General features: G+C 33.6%; 1 long non-coding RNA gene across 1 annotated transcript; it reads left to right on the plus strand.

Annotated features, from left to right (window-relative positions):
* The first annotated feature begins 13998 nt into the window (after positions 1–13998).
* Positions 13999–14701, plus strand: LOC108751564. The gene is made up of 3 exons (XR_001939497.1): positions 13999–14025; positions 14283–14475; positions 14555–14701. It is a non-coding gene; the product is annotated as an uncharacterized LOC108751564 (long non-coding RNA).
* The last annotated feature ends 128 nt before the right edge of the window (positions 14702–14829 follow it).

Genomic DNA, 14829 nt, shown 5'->3' on the forward strand with positions numbered 1-14829 from the left:
CCGATGAGTGAATTTATAAACTGTTTTGAACAATGGAAGAATCGTTTGGAGAAGTGCGTTGTGGTCAATGGCGAATACTTTGAAGGTGATTAAAATTTGGTGTTAAAATATTGAGAAATAAAGAAGTTATGACGAAATTCCCGTTTTTTTTGGGTCCCCCCTCGTACATGACAATGATTTTCAAAATCATGTACAATTCTGTGAATGAACACTACAAAGATTATAAGAAGATGATATGTTTGTCACTAAAATCTTATTTATTGACAAAGCTACATTTATAAACAATAGACAAATAAATGTTCGTAACATGCACTATTGGTCAGTAAAAAACCCATTGGATGAGAGAAGTGGACAGACAGATACTTTGATCTATAAACATCTAGGCCGGAATTCTTAATGATAAAATAATTGGTCCTCATTTTATCAATGAATCATTAAATAACCGCAAGTATGCACAGATTTTAACAGAAATATTACCACTATAATTAGAAGATCTTTCACTGAACGTACGACAATCAATGTGGTACTAGCAAGATGAATGTCCTGCTCATTCTGCACGGATTATTATTGAATTGCTAAACAGAAAATTTGGAAATCGTTGGATTGGTCAGTCAAGAAATAACAGATGGGCGCGCGATTTAATACCCCAGAACACCTATGGATTTTTATTTTTGGGGAAAGTTAAAACAATAAGTGTACAGCGAAATGCTGATAACAAGAGAAAACATAAAGGAGCGTATAAGAAGAACTTACATTGCGATTGATCGAAATTCGTCGTGCAGTGTTTTCTGTGTTGACACGTTTTAAAAAATGCGTCAATGTTCAAAGTCATCATTTTAAACACATTTGTTGTAACGGTAAGTATGCAAATAAGTAAATTAGTGAAATATTTGAAAAATGCCTTCAAACAATTTATTTTCAATTACAGTTAACCTTGATATGTTTAAATAAATCTTTAATGTTTATTTACATACTGTGATACACTTGAACAATTAGCGGTATATCAATCAAAAGAAAAGACATGAAATTATTCGAAGAGTGCCTTGAAACAATTTATTTTTCATTACATTCAATTATTTTCCTCAATTATTGATCTTGTGTAACCTTGAATGACCTTCAATTATAAGTCATTGTATTTATCTTAAAATGCTCTATCAGAATGTAAATAAAAAAATACATCATTCCATTAAAAAAAACAGATTTGACTTTTGCCTATTCTTTACGCCTTCACCTAGAAAACAATTATTGGCATCACATTATGTGCCCCACGAAACCAAGCAACTTTTATTTGATACTTTTTCTTCTATTGTTAAAAATAAGCGAGGTATTCAGGTGACCTGTTTTAAATGCCCCTCCCTATATAACGTAATTACAAAAACTTTAACTCATGATTCCATTTTTTTGCATTTAAACAAAGAAGTAGTTTTAATTTGAATTTTATACTATTTACTAACACAATGAAGATTTAATTTATTTATAATATTTATTTATATTGTGTCCAACCTCTGATATGATTTTAGTAATTTTATTTATATTTATTCTAACGTTTGACTATATTTTGGTTGTTGGTTTAAAACTTTTAAAGTGCATGTATAAATTCAATAATTATATAAAAATATGTTCGCTCTAATATGTTTATTAATAATTTTATTTTAGAAAAAATACGTGAAAAAAAGGAAAAAAAAGAACGTAGGATTTGAACATGGGATCTCCAGTTTACTGATCTCGCATCTTACGCGTACGACCACGCAGAATTCTTACATATTGTGTTTATGATATATAACGCGCATGGAAAATTATAAATAATTAATATCTTGTCAACTATCGCGTTTTGAAATCAATTTTGCTATTATACATTAATGGGAAAGGTATATGATTATTAAAATTTATTAAAACTTATATGTTATTTCGAATGTCCTTATACTGATATATACCGAGCGGCCGAGATCGCTGAGAAAGCATTTTCGGTCTTTAATCGCTTGTATAGTGACCAGAGCGAGAACGTCGGGCTTTCGCTCTCTTTTGCTGTCTCGTTCGCTCTCGACAGGAATCATATTAGTTTCGTACGTATATAAATACACAACCACATAAGAAGATGGAGATTATATTATCTGAAATTGGCAGACCTGAATCCAGAGCTTCAAAGTCCTACCACGTGAGATCTCCAAAGTCAAATCAAACTTGGCCCGTCACTCCTGTCGACCCTTAACCCAAGGAGTACTTGGATCATAGGTAAGATGGCGGTTGGAACAATTGAATTCATGTGCCCCCAATGTTCAGTAAAGGCTTAAACACAATAGCCACAACAGTGAATAACGAGTCCAATCAGAGCTCTGATTGGACAGTTTGTTATTCTCTGTTCTCTGTGCCTATGTCTATTGTGTTTAAGCCTATACAATAATAAATTTCAACCTGTCAGAAATCATGTATTCTAGAATGGACGTTTTCTGATAGATTCAAATTTCTTATTTTCTGTTGCTGTTGCCTGTGCTTTTCATTGAGTGCTTTCCATTTGATGACACATCATAGAAGCGTTGTTCTATCCTTATTGACATTCAGAGAGTGACAAAGATAGAATGACACTTGTGTCGACTTGATTCGAATGTACATGACTGGATAAAACCTCCGGTTGTAAAAATTACTACTTTAAATTATTTGTATTTTGTATGAAGAGTTTTGAAGTGCAATTAAAAAGATTTGTGAATCATTCTATTAATTATAATTAATGAATCTTTTGTGAACCATGTACTTGATCGAAATAATCAGCCGGATATAATTCAACAATGTTTATACATGGAATTGTTTGTATTTTGTATGAAGAGTTATGAAGTATCATTAAAAACATTTGTGAGTGTTCCAGACACACTTAATTAAATATTTAAGTATCATATATTTGACTGAAATATAGATTCAGGTGCTACAGTCACGAAAATTCCGGGTAATTATCCAGAAGATTTCTTACCTTCAATTTCAATGAAATTATGCTCATTCAACGCGTTTTTGCATGAAATGAAAGAATCTGGCAGTTAAATGTTGTGCCTAGTCCCACGAAGCGAGATATTTATCGTTAAAGTTGATGACTATTTAGGTTAGAAAATCTGTCATAGTCACGAAACACTGCGATGCGAGCATGCGTTGCGGTCACGTTTTTATGACATTTTTATGCTCTAGAAATACTATTCTCACATTTCGAATTCCAAATGAATTTTTACTGTTTCTAAAGACTGTCCTCATATCCCATTGTGCTTATGGATTAGAAATATTTTAAGCGGATACTGTCTAGGCTGCAACTTCTAAGCGGTTAGGCCCCAAGTGAGTATGTTTTTTTTTTGTTCGGGACGGCGTAGCCTAGAAGTTGTAACAGCGTCCGCTTGAAATATTTCTAATTCATAAGGACAGTGGGATGTGAGGACAGTCTTTACAGGGTGTAAGGGTAGTATTTCTAGAGCATGAAAATGTCATGAAAACATAACCGCAGTGCATGCGGCTACGCCGCCCCAAACAAAAAAAATATATACCCGCTTGGAGCCTAACCGTCTAGAAGTTGCAGCGTAGACAGTGTCCGCTTGGAATATTTCTAACCTACGAAAACAGTGGGGTGTGAGAAAAATCTTTTTAGAACGGTCTTTTTACTATCTGCTAGGTCCCAAGCGGGCAGAATATATTATTGTTTTCTTTTGCTGAGCGGCGTAGCCCTAGTCTATACACCCCACTGTCTACATAACAGATTTTCTAACCTCAACACTACTTTTCTTGCTAAACAATTTTGGAACAATTTTGTTCTTCTTCTGCTACTTTTCAATGGCCTAGGTTCCGATGTAGCCGGATTAACGTGGCCAGTCTTATCCAAATCGAGATATAGTAAAAACAAATTCGAAAATCCGATTGCAATGCACCGGTTACTTCGAACCGGGCAGAAGTAACAAAAAAAAGAGATGATGCAATCAAAACGAAAATGAAAGGCGCCCCTCTAGACATTAGACGTCTGCGACTACGACGCTTCGGTGCCGCATAGACGCGCGTCTAGACGAATAAAGGAATTATCGGTGATGTAATACAGTGCACAGTCAAAGCCGGCCACGCTTTTCAAAAAATATGATTGAGGTGATGCAACACCCGAAGCGAGGCGAAACACACGTCCGATCCGCTCGAATGCCCGCACAAGCCTAAGCAATTTTGTTATGAATGGTGTGATCGGAAAAGAACCAAGAATACCGAAATACTAAAGAGACTATCGATCGCGTCTAACAAAATAGGATCCTCCACGATTTTTAAATTTTTACTTTAAATGAAAGTTGAAATGCTAAAAACAATTATTACAATCACAATATGCATTAAAAATAATTAAATGTATAAAAGTTATGCGTTTCTGCCACGAGCACAAATTTATTCCACAAATAACCCTATCCTATGTACAATACTTTATGATTCAATAAAAAAATAACAATCAAAAGACTAAAAACTGTGTTTTCTATTTAATTCAAATCTTGCGTTAATTTTGGGACACCCTTTACAATAAAATTAAATTAAATGATACTTTCGCAAGACTTGGCGATGAATTTGGAGTTAGTGCTAGTAATGCAAGTGTGTTTTCGAAGAATGCTTCCTATTTTAGCACATTATTTAAAACAATTAATAGTTTAGCCTTCAAAACAGTCTTTAAAAATAAATTTACCGTTAGCATTCCGTGCTCGATACAGTCATGTTCAATCAATAATCGATTGTTTAGAAATTGAGATTCAGAAGCCTGGATTTGCGGTAAATCAAAGTGTAACTTGGTCTGAATACAAAAAATGTAATATGTTAAAATATTTAATAATAATATCTCAGAATGGTTTGATCAATTTCATATCAGAAGGTTTTTTGTGGAAGAACGTCCGATGCTACTATCGTTGAACAGAGTCAATATTTAAATAAGCTACCGGAAAACTGTGCGGTCATGACTAATCGAGGCTTTAAGAATATTGAATATCTTATAAAAAGGAAAGAGTGCATTTTTATTCGACCGCCGAGTGTATCGAGTAATTTAAAATTAACAAAGGATAAAGTGCTAGAAACTTGTCGTATCGCTAGCTTAAGTAGAAAGAGTTATTAGAAGAATAAAAAAATTTAATATTCTGAAGTCTCATTCTTCAATCCATCATGAATTATTAGACGTGATAGATGATATAATCATTGTGGCTGGAAGATTAATTATTATAATATTCAATCACCACTTATAGCACAATAAATTTTGAAAATACTTTCATGTTTATTTATTTTCCATGTTACATATATTTATGCATATTATTTTTCTATTCCACTAAGAAGTAAGAGAAAAATATTTTTTTTTCCAAAAAGTCATAGCATTTTGTATAACCTCCTTCACAAACGTTTCATCGTACTGTACGCAAGTTATAATAATCTTCTGCGATGTTTCGAAGTTTCGTGTTTTGCCATACAAAAATAACCTTTTTCAACGTTTTTCATAAACATTTGCAATTGAATTTGAGCACAAAATTTTGGTCCTATGCGCTGATCTTTTGTAATGTACTATATCTCTCCTTCAATTTCAAACTTACAGGGCATTTTATTTCCACGACAAAATCTTCTCCTACTGCGTCAGGAAAAGCATCAATTATAGGAAAATTAGGATTTAACAATAATCCAGTGCGATGCAATTGAGTTTGCAAATTTTCTTTTAATATCTTTAATACTTCCAGTTCCAAGCGTCTTCTTCTTTCTATTGCACCGGTATCTCTTATTTTAAGAGCACTCTGATTATTTCTTCAACTAAAATGCCTTGCGGTTTCTTACAATGTGGAATTTCATAAATTCGAGCTGTTATTTTGCCATATCTTAATTATTTCCACATTGTAGATTGATTTTGATCTATCGTATCCTTCGCAACATCTTTCAAAGATCGTATAGCTATTTCGATACTTGCAAAGCTTAAAAAATTATCTGCATTTTTACACGTATTAGTAGTACAAAATCGTAACATTACGCATGCATCGATAGATCTTCGTTTGATTTGAATTGTATAAAGTGTCTTGAGAGTTGGCAGTTGAATTTTATCTTTTCCATTCCGCTCAATAGGATCTGCAAAATTCCATCATTGTTTGGAAGGACTGGAACAGGCTTTGATGATAGTAAATCTTTTGTTCTCATGCTTTTCACATTATCTCCAATTTGTGCCAGCCGAGGTTTCTTCTAATAACAAACAGTCGCAGTCGGGTCAGGCTCTTCGCTTCGACAATGAACCCACATCAGAAATGTGATGTTTACAACCACTTGAAACCATAACATTACATAGTTAATATTATATATAATTTACTATTTCTCATTAACATTAATTTCAATATACCTGCTAAAGCTGCACAGTCATCGCATTTAAAATATTCGACTTTTTCATTTTCCTCGTCGACAAGCATCGATATCGAATACAGTTTGCTGTTGATTCTATGTTCGGGGACACACTTTGCCTTGAATGTAACAGAAGCAGCCTTCTCGCTTTAATTCTACAAATCCAAACTGCAAAATCTCCGTAGTTTTCACCTTCAGCTTTACAAAATGTTTATATTGGCAAAATAGAATACATAATAAAATTAGAATATAAGGTTAGAATTTTACTGTATGAAATAAATACGAGGGTGAATCAAATATTAACCGGAATTCTTTTTTAATATTTATTTATTTATAAAACAATACAAAAATACTGTTGATTATTTTTCTACATAGTCTCCTTCACGCTCTACACATTTTTCCCAGCGGTTTGGAAGCTTGTTAATTCCTTGCTCGTAGAAACTTTGAAGTTGAGTCACCAACCAATTGCGCACGAATTCCTCAACATCTTGATCGTTGTCAAATCGTTGGACGTCGATTATGACTCACATTTTCCACACTTTCTCGTCCACTCTTAAACTTTTTGGCCCAATCAAACACTTGAGTTTTAGACAGAGTATCATCCCCATACTGAACCTTCAATCGAGTCAAAATTTCGTACGGTTTAACGCCTTCCTTAGTTAAAAACTTTATTATAACCCATTGTGCAACGGACGCTGGAACCTGTTGCTCACTCATAGCTGTACTGGCGAATTGACTGAGTCAAACAGCTCACCAAGCGTTTTCCCTACTCCTGATACACTACACTACAAGAACCTACACTGTGAGAGCGTTGGCTCGTGGTTGGCTAAGAAAAGTATTTGTAAAATTCCGGTTTATATTTGATCCACCCTCGTAGATATGTTATTATTCAATGTATGTCGTTTCATTATATAACCTATGCATATCTATTTAATAAATAGATATATGTTGCATATACTTACTTTTTAGATTTTACACCGCGAGTTGAACACTTCGTTTTGGGTAAAAAAATCGGAAACCATTAATGCAATTACTTTAAGTAAGTTATCCGACTGTGCTTGAACAAATCCGATTTGATTTTTTTCGAGACATAATTACCGATATTGCAAATATAAACAATAATTGTAATTATTTCAAGAAAATCAACCGGTTATCTCGTAAAATATTTGAAAATACCGAATTTTGACGTCATGTATGGTCTCACCCAATCACAGAGTGTTTCCTTCCCACTTCTTTTACAATCATTTTTATTAATTTTTAACATACATTATTTATGATTAAAATCTTGTGTCCATATTATAAATTCTTTTAATTCAATATGTAGTATATAAAAATAATTTTTAAAGCATACTTTATTTTCCAAAATTGGACCTTATTTTCGTGACCGTAGCGCCTGAATCTATGGTATATTTCGATCAAATACATGACATTTAAATGTTTAATTAAAAGTGTCTGAAACACTTACAAATGTTTTTAATGGTACTTCATAACTCTTTATACAAAATACAAACAATTCCATGTATGAACATTGTTGAATTTAGATCCGACTGATTATTTCGGTCAAGTACATGGTCCAAAAAAGATACATTAATTATAATTAATCGAATGAGGGTGCGATTACATGTAGCGCGATACGCGATACAGAAATTAACTATAGTAAATAACTATCAGAATCGCCCAAACCGTGTCGCTTGTTCTTTTCTTCTCTATTACATGTAGCGCAGTAAGCGGCTAGTGGCAAATAAACTTCAATATAAATTTTTTTAAATATATTAATTTATTTTTATGTACAGTTCATCAACACTTTTCTTTTTTCAATGAATTTACTTAATAATTGCATTTAAATCAATTAATTCTATTCAAAAGTGCTTCCCAGTAAACGAGAATAATGAATTAAAATGTATTAAAATTTTTTAATGCGTACTTTAAATCCATGAAAATAGATTGAATGGATTGAAATGGATTGGATTCGAGCTGACACTAGTTTAATATTCGAAAAAAAAAAACACATTTATATGTAAGGGTTACAAATTTTATTCCTAAGACATTTATAATAATTATACCTGAAATTAATTACTTCAAATTGGTATTAAAAAACGCATCTTAGTGGGATTCAAACCTGAAACCTCTGAATTGTAAATCTTCTACGTTACCCGCTACACAATTTTTTCAATTAGTAAATGTGTTATTCATTCTCTACTTCAATTACAACCAGCTAAATCAGTGCACGAAATTATATATAATAGATATAATAAAAATATCATTATTTAACAAATATAATAAAATATAATCAATTTATATTACTATGAGACAACATTGGGTGAGTGTCGAATAATCTATAAATTTCGTTTGGCCGGTTCGTTTGCGATTCATATCGATTATTCATTTTACTTCTAATCAAAGAGAAACAAAAGAATATAACTAAATCATTTTTACGTTACAACTTTTTTGAACTTAGTTGGATTAAACCAAAAAATTTCCTACTTATAATTTTGAATAATTTAAGTAGCATTTATGGTCCATTTAAAAAAAAAATATTTTTTTTATTCAATTGGATTAAAAAATTGCATCTCCTATTCAGAATTTTAAATTAAGCAGTATTCACAATTCACAGAAATGACTGATATTATTTTTAGATTCAACTGAATTAAAAAACTGCATTTTGTATTCACAATTTTGAATTGAGCAGCATTCATAATGCACAAAAAATATTATAATATTTTTAGATTAAAAGGCATAGAGATATGTTCTATGCAATTCCTATAAATGAATAAAAATGCATTTAGGATTGAAAAGGATTTATTTTAACATTTATAAATCTCTATTTCTGAAAATCTGAATCCATTTTAATCTATTTTAATCCATTCTCGTTTGCTGGGTTAGTCATGTGAATTTGTCACTGGTCCGTACCGTTTACCGCGCTACATGTAAGGGTGATGTCCCATGCAGCGGATCGTGTGTAAGCGGATTCACGTATCGCCAATTACAGAATCATTTTCTTAGATTTGTTTGCAAATTTCGCAAGCGGCACGGTTTGCGCGGTTTCTATAGTTATGTTACGTCCAAGCTCCGCGCGCATGCGGAACTGAGGGGGTGAACGTAACAAGAAACCGAATCGTTAGACCGATTTGGTTGTGTCCGGGCTCCGGACCGCAAGGGAGCCGTGGGGAAGGACCGACGCAAATCGGGAGGCGCTTCGCTTCGTCCTGAGGCTCCTAACGAGCCGGGGGTCGAACGGAGGACGAAGTGGAAACCTCTGCTCGTGCTCCGCTAAACGGACACACGAGTCGGACGTACTTCGAAAAAGGGCCCAAACTGGGTCAGTGTGCCGAGAGGGGCGCACTTTAACGCCAGCTGCGCCAGTACGGCCGTATGCCCTGACTTTCGGTCATGGAACTTAATCCAAGTGACCGGGGAGAGGGCGAAGTACAATCGCGGGAGAGCTTAATAATACGAGGACAGGTATTGTTTAAATAATGACTACCGAGAAGTTAATTTTACAATGATATAATTAAGAAAAAAAAACTGGAGTGATACATTTCTTTGAATAAAATATAAATACGATTTTATCAGGTAAATACAATTATACAATTTTTGGTTTTCTGGATTAAATGTACACGTTTATCGATGTGTGTGTGTGTGTGTGTGTGTGTGTGTGTGTGTGTGTGTGTGTGTGTGTGAAAAAAAAGAATGGAAGGGAGGAGTTACGGAGAAAATAACGGGAGGATAAAAAGAGAAGGAGGTTTTGGTGAGTGGATTTGAGAGGGTTTGGCCTAATTTTCCTCGGATGATGATAGTATTAGCGGACATGAACGACCGGTCGACAGGAGGCGAACAATTATCGTGCGGCGACGGCGACAGATTGAAATTATAATGTGAACGGACTGCAATGTTTTCATTTTCTTATAGGAGATCAAAAGACAGAAAGAAAGAAAGAAAAGAATAAAAATAAAATAAAGCAAATGAATAATAAAAAAAAATAAAATGAAATATTGAAATAAGTTACCAAAAGATAAAGCGAGGAGGGAGCCAGAGAATAGAGATATACTGACTTACTACTGAGATGCTTATCGTTGGAGATCCTCCGGCCAGGATGTGCAAAGCTGGTGATGTTTTTTAACACTGACTCTACAGGAGAAAGAGGGTTTCGAAAATCGGATAGAACCTTTTGAGTATCACGACAAATTCACTGACTCTATCAACTTTGAGTATTGCGACCGCTTTTCTAACTTATCGCCCGACAAGTATAACTCGAGAACTTAGAGAAAATCTGCTATCTGATGCAAGGGTTGCGGAACCGCGATTTTTATACTAATCGCCCCAGATTTACTCAAATTTGGATTGGTGGAATAGGTTTCATTGGCTGGTAGTAGGATTTTCTTTTGCTCTTGGATTAGTCAAGTTTCTGGAGGAGGAAAGGATGTTGACAGGAATCTGTAGAGTGGGAAAGTGAAACTCAAAAATTTTATGACCTTAAGATTTATGGGGAAACGCGCGTCTCGGGCGCCGAGAAGTCGCGCATGCATCGTTGCCACGGGACCACCCAGAATCTACCCCTGAACGTCGCGTGTCGTTTCTTAAATTTTGTAATTTTGTAATTCGCGAGAATCGTCCGCGACTTGACTGTTAGTCTTGGCGTCGGTCTTACGCTTTTCCATAGGTATTGATTTTTATCTCGGAGCGACATTCATGAGGAGATACCGGATTCCTTGTTTTAGTTTTTAAGATAGAGAAGAAAAAAAAAGAAAAGAATATAAAATTTTAGTGTTTCGAGGAATTCGAGATCTCTATGAAAGAAAAGAGTCGCGTGAGTCCGCTGGACGTAACAGTTACCTAGTTAATTTCTATATCGCGTACTGAACTATATATACACTGGAATGGGTATCTCCGCTGTAAAGAGTAGAAAATCGTGGCACTGATTGATTAGCGCCATTTTAATTTGGTCAATATAAGAGCGAAGCAGAAGTTTTCAGGTGCTCATGCACTTACGTGTTTACTTACTTTAGTGTTCTTTAATGACACATATATGTCAACAAGATCATCATGTGTAGAGTTATATTTGAAAGATTACTTTGAAATATTATAAAATCACATAACTGTAAAATATCCAAAGCATCAATATGAAATGCTGTGTGCCTGGGTGCGAGAGAAATAAAAAAGGCATTTCATTTCATAGGTAAGAATTTTTGTATTAAATGTATCAATTCCTGCATATGTGTTAATGATGTAGGAAATGGAAAGTGTTATTACTGTTATTTTATTGAATGAACTAATAAAATTGAAGTTACATTATTTTTGTTTACATATCAATATATCATTCATGTCCATATATTATAGATTTCTACACATCGATAGCACATCGATTGATACATCGATCACAGCGTGTGCGCGAACGCTTCTGATTCGCTCAAATATCGTCCCAACTAAAATGACCGTTGATCAATTGTGGCTACAAATTCTTCTCGATACCCATTCCAATATATAGTTCAGTGCAAAGCTGGGCAAAATACAGATCAAAGATGTATTTGAAATACAAAAATAAGATACCTCTCTATTTTAGCGCCGAAGATAAAAATACCTCAAGATACTAAAAATACCTAAGATACATCAAATAGTCACAATACTATATATTTTAAATATCTTAAGATACTTTATCTAAAAATGAAAATCACATGAAAAGAGAAGAAATAAATGAAAATTGCGTTTTTCATTTGCTTTTTCACTTTTGGCGTGCCACTCACCGTTAATCACTTCTAGATTAAGTGAGTCTTAAATGTGGAAATGCAGAATAGGAAACTAGATTACTTTTGTTTTTCTTTCTCTTTCTCGATATGCCGAAATAAGACACAAAATTACCAAAAGTATCTTGTGTATTTTAAATTCTATATTCAAGATACAAAATACAATAAAAAATGTATTTGAAATACAAAATACATTATTGTATTGTATTTGAAATACAAGATACAAGATACATTTGTTTAAATACTTATTTGGAATACATGTATCTGGGATACTGCTCAGGTCTGGTTCAGTGGTACCGCGCTACATGTAATCGCATCCTTACTAAGTAACTGTAAGAACCGCGCAAACCGTACTGCTTACTTCTTTTTTCCTCTATAGGTGCGATTTCAGGTATGTTAACGCAATGTTGCAAACGCTTTGAAGCGTTTTTTAATTGGTCAATTTGTAAAATTCTTTCTTCTAATTGATCCATCAAACGCTTTAAACTATTTGTAGCGAGACTTTGACCACAGCCTACATGTAGCGCGGATGCGGTACGCAGTACAAAAACTAATTAGGTAACTATAGGAACCGCGCGAACTATGCCGCTTGCTTCTTTTCTTCTCTATTAGGGCGGGTTCACACCTAGGCGGAAAAGCGGAAAGCAGAAAAGCGGAAGCCAATCAGAACGCGCTGATAGTAGACGATATTTTCCGCTCGTCTGCTTCTGTCTTTCTGCATCGTTCCGCATTCTGTTTTTCTGGTTCCGTACGTCTTTCTGCAGATAGTTGAGGTTTGAAGAAATTCTAGTAACAGACAGTTGTTATTTTTAAAAATATTATTACTGAAAGAAATTGGTAAGTACGTGAATAAAATAAATGTATCTTTTTAATTTTAGTAATAAATTGATGTTTTGAGAATGTGTAAAATCTATTTCATAACCTCTAATTATTTTGGTTTAAGTTAAAATATTAATACAAAAATAAATCCCTCTACACAATTATAAGTTTTACATTATATTCTTTCATATATTCAAATATAGATGCATATGTGACAAAAATTCAGCCTGACATCGACATAAGGACATTGTCTTTTGAAAATTCGTACACAATCCAATATGCTATATATAGACAAATCACAAACATTAAAAGTATTCAGGAAAAATATTTTTTAAATGGACGAATATAATAACAATCAATATTACTGGTTTTTGTTTATATTATTTGTCTATTTATTGCTAAATCGTCGAAGAAGAACAAAAAAACGTATTTGGATACGAAATATATTCCATGAAACACAACGAAGAGAAGCTGGTGCACAAAGACTTATAAACGAAATGTGCTTAATGGAACCTAATAAATATTGCAATTATTTACGAGTGACACCAGAACAATTCAATTCTTTACTTAGTCTCGTTGAACCACATATAACCAAGTCAATAACTTTATTTCGTTCACCCATACCACTAGCAACAAGACTTGCTTTGACATTACGGTAAGAAAATTTATTAATGATATATTAATTATGTGATATTTTTAAAAATATCGCCTACTATCAGCGCGTGTTCTGATTGACTTCCGCTTTTGCTTTTTCCGCTTTTCCACCTAGGTGTGAACCCACCCTTAGGGTGATGATATACGGACGATCCGCTGCATGGGACATCATCCTTAGGATGCCGTCCCATGACGACGCGTATCGTCGTACGCGCGTATTTGCGTATCGAAGCTCCGACCAATTACTAACATTCCGTCGTCTTACATACGCGCCGTTTTATGTTTATGCGCAACAATCAGGTTTGCCGGTTTATGTATTTATGTGTATCGGACGGTTGTGTAAATCAGTGGTAATTAATAATTTTGTAGTGTTCTCTTATATCATCAGGAACACTAATTTTATGAATTTAGTGAAAACGGAATAATCGATAAAATATGCCGCCAGCTGTATTATTAATGATTACAGGTTAGGTTATGCTTAGAAATAAATGTTCATGAAATGATGTAAATCTTTTCTCTATTTCAGAAAAGTATATTTACGTATTTATTTTCTTTTGTTTAAATGCATTTTTAAATTCATTTCTTTAATAGGAAGTATACAAACAAATGATTCCAAAATTATTGTAATAAAAAAAAAAGATTTTTTTATAAAAGGTGAAGATATAAATGACATCTTTGTCATTTATATTTTGCATCCAGTTCTTACATTCTTTCGTTTTGCAGCTCACGAAGTGTGGATATTACGATTGGCATATCGATGAATTGGGTACAAGTCTCCTACATCGTTGCTTTAGAATATTTAACAAAGAAACGTACTTGTTATATGTCGATGACAATAACTTCATATCATGTCAACTTCTACTGACAGCAGTCGCTAAGTAGTGACCCTGTGTTCCCGCCAAGTCATCAACAAAAAGTAAATTTTTTAATTATTGGTGCTCGCCAATATAATAAAGAAACTTATCCAAGATTTTTCAATCATTCACTACCTTCAGGATCAAGAAGAGGTTATAATAGCGATATAAGAGCAGCAATTTACTCAGCCTTTGAAAGTGAGTCTGTAAAAAAGGATACAGTGGATGGATTCCTGCTTCAAATAAGAAATCAAACCCTTCCAATATGCAAGAGACATCAATTTGAGATACAAATCTTGTCCCTACTTTTTGATTTAGAACAAAAATTGATCCAGTTTAATGACGTGTTTGTACAAATGTTACATTTATATTTGTGATAATTTGTTATTATTTACACTAATTATATATATATATAT

The sequence above is a fragment of the Trachymyrmex septentrionalis genome, unplaced genomic scaffold, assembly GCF_001594115.1.
Source record: "Trachymyrmex septentrionalis isolate Tsep2-gDNA-1 unplaced genomic scaffold, Tsep1.0 scaffold5, whole genome shotgun sequence".
NCBI classification, from domain to species: Eukaryota; Metazoa; Arthropoda; class Insecta; order Hymenoptera; family Formicidae; genus Trachymyrmex; species Trachymyrmex septentrionalis.